Raw genomic sequence first — 2,854 nt, 5'->3', positions numbered from 1 at the left:
CCTGTCACTGTATCTTAGGAATCTTGCGATATGACAAAAAATTTGACAGAACGAAATTTAACTCCAAAGAATGAATATGTGGAAAGAGGAAAATTTTAAATTAGGTCAGGGCCTTGGAGGCCCTGCATATGCATTCACGTGTGTTTTCGGCACCATGCATCCTAGCGTTAAGAGAAACAGAATGTTTGCATAAAGGCAAACCGCCGGGCTGTCCCCGAGTGAATGATACAGACGTCGAACGCATCCGCCACAGTTTCACGAGGGGTCCGCAGAAATCCGTTCGCCGTGCAGCTCGACAGCTCAGCACGCCCCCGATGTCCGTCTGGCGTCTATGCGTCGACGTTTCTGCATCAAACAATATTAAATTCAGCTACTGCGAGCTGTTCGTGAGGGTGCTAACATCGTGTGAATTCCGTAATTTCACTCTTGGCAAGGTGGAGCATGGCTGTTTTCTCCCACAGTTAGTGTTTAGTGACGAGGCAACACTCCATTTACATGGAGAGGTGAACTGTCATAATGTGACAATATGAGGTACGGGACAACCACATGAAGTTGTACAACATAAAATATACTCTCCTAAATTTAATATTTGTCTTATGTATTCCTATTTTTTGTCTGAATCCTAGATATTTATAGGCATCTGATTATTCCAGCGCTTCTATGCAGTCGCTGTGGTTATCCAATATGTAATCTTCTTGTTTAGTGTGTTTTCCCTTGTCTATGCTATTTTTCTTACATTTGTCTGTTCCAAAAGCCATATTTATATAATTGCTGAATACTTATGTTATCTTTAGTAATTGGTTGAGTTGTTGATTTGTTGCTGCCAGTAGTTTTAGATCATCCATGTGTGGGTATGTTTCAGTAATATTGTATCCATAATTTGTATTATTTAGCATGTTGGATAGTGGGTTCAGAGCAAGGCAGAACCAGAAAGGACTTAATGAGTCTCCTTAGTATATTCGACGCTTAATCTGTATTGGCTGTGATGTGATATTATTTGAATTTGTTTGGATATTAAGTGTCGTTTTTCATTACTGTGTTTAGGAACTGTATCAATTTAGGATCTACTTTGTATATTTCCAATATTTATAGTAACCATGAGTGGGGTACACTATCAAAACCTTTTCAGTAATCAATGTATGTGTAGTGTAGCGTCCTTTGTTTAGTTTTAGCTTGATATGTTACCTCTGCATCTATTATCAGGTGCTCTTTACATACTCGTGCTCCTTTGCAACAGCCATTTTGTTCTTCATTTATAATTTTGTTCTGTGTTGTATGTATCGTTATTTTCTGTGTAATGACTGAAGTTAATATTTAGTATATTGTTGGTAGGCATGTCATGGGGCAATAATTTGCTGGGTGTGCTTGATCTTTAGGTTTCAGACAAGTTATTCCTTGTGTATGTGTATCAGAGAATGTGTATGGGTCTGCAATGTACCTGTTAAATTATTTAGTTAGATGTGAATGTGTTGATGTGAACTTCTTTAGGTAGAAATTTGCTATTTTATCTTTTCCAGTGGTTTTCCAATTGTGTGTAGAATTAATTGCTTTGGTCGCTTCATGTTGCAAAATTATCACTTCAGGCATTTGTGGTATCATCTTTTATGTCTCTGTTTTCGCTTGTATCCACCGTGCATGTCTTTTATGTTGTACCGGGTTTGACCATATGTTGTTCCAGAAGTGTTCCATGTCTGTTATGTTTGGTGGATTGTCTATTTTAATGCGTGTGTTATCTATTGTCTGGTAAAATTTCTTTTGGTTTGTGTTGAATGTTTGGTTTTGTTTCCTTCTATTTTCACTTTTTTTGTATGTTCTAAGTCGTTTGGCCAATGCTAATTTCTGCTTCTTTTCATCTAATTGCTCTATCGCTTCTTGTTGTGAGATTTTACCTAACATTTTTGGTTTTTTATATGATATTTCTTTTCTTAGAAATTGTGTTAGCTGTCTGATGTCTTCTCTCAGTTTTTCTATTCCGATCTGTAGCCTGTGTTGCCATGCAGGTTTTGTGGGTTTCTTCTGTGTGTTGGTTGGTTCTGATGTCTGTCTAGTGTGTAAATTTAGTGTAGAGAGTACTCCTATTTAAACCAGTAGTTGTAACTCTCCCATAGTTGTGTTTCCATTTATTTTGTTGTGTATGATTGTGTTGATAGTTTTTATTGTTGTTTCGACTTGTGGGTTATTTGGCGGTGTATGCAAGAATGGTCTAATGTCTGTATTTGTGTCTTTGTATTCTATATATGTCAGCTGAAATTTTTCTTTTATATCTAACATGTGTGTCACTTCGTGTTCTATTTGTACTTGTTCTGGTGGCAGTCTTAAGATTTCGTTTTCCTCTGATTGTTTAATTGATGCGTGTTGTTCTTTGTTTGTTTGCTCTGGGATGTGTGAGTCCATTACTGTATTATTTTCTTCTTCTTCTGATTGGGCATTATTTTGTTCCAGTATTTGTTGTTCTCGTTGTTTGATGTTTTCTAATTCTGATTATTACACGGATCTGATCAGCTAGTCGTTGTTCTGTTAAAAATTTTAAATCTGGGCATCTGGTAGGAAATGTTGTGTATACTTGTGATCTGTATCCAGTTGTATTGGTTGCTAGGTTTGTTGCTTGGTATTATTATTATTTCGTTGTTGTTCTGTTGGTTAAACGTGTGTGTAGCGTTGCCAGGTTACTTACTACAGTAATTTTTTTTTTTCTGCCTTTGCTAGAGCCGTCTTTTAAGTTTGCAGGAGCCACCGCTAGTTGCTTCTTTTGGACTGCGACATTACTGTTCTTTCGAAATGTGCCGTTTGTTACTCTTAAAACCAACATGGAGAGCTCCCCAGCGGTGGGGTCGACTTTTTGAAACCAAATAAG

This window comes from Schistocerca gregaria, unplaced genomic scaffold, assembly GCF_023897955.1.
Source record: "Schistocerca gregaria isolate iqSchGreg1 unplaced genomic scaffold, iqSchGreg1.2 ptg000227l, whole genome shotgun sequence".
Classification (NCBI taxonomy): Eukaryota; Metazoa; Arthropoda; class Insecta; order Orthoptera; family Acrididae; genus Schistocerca; species Schistocerca gregaria.
This window is presented reverse-complemented; position numbering follows the sequence as displayed.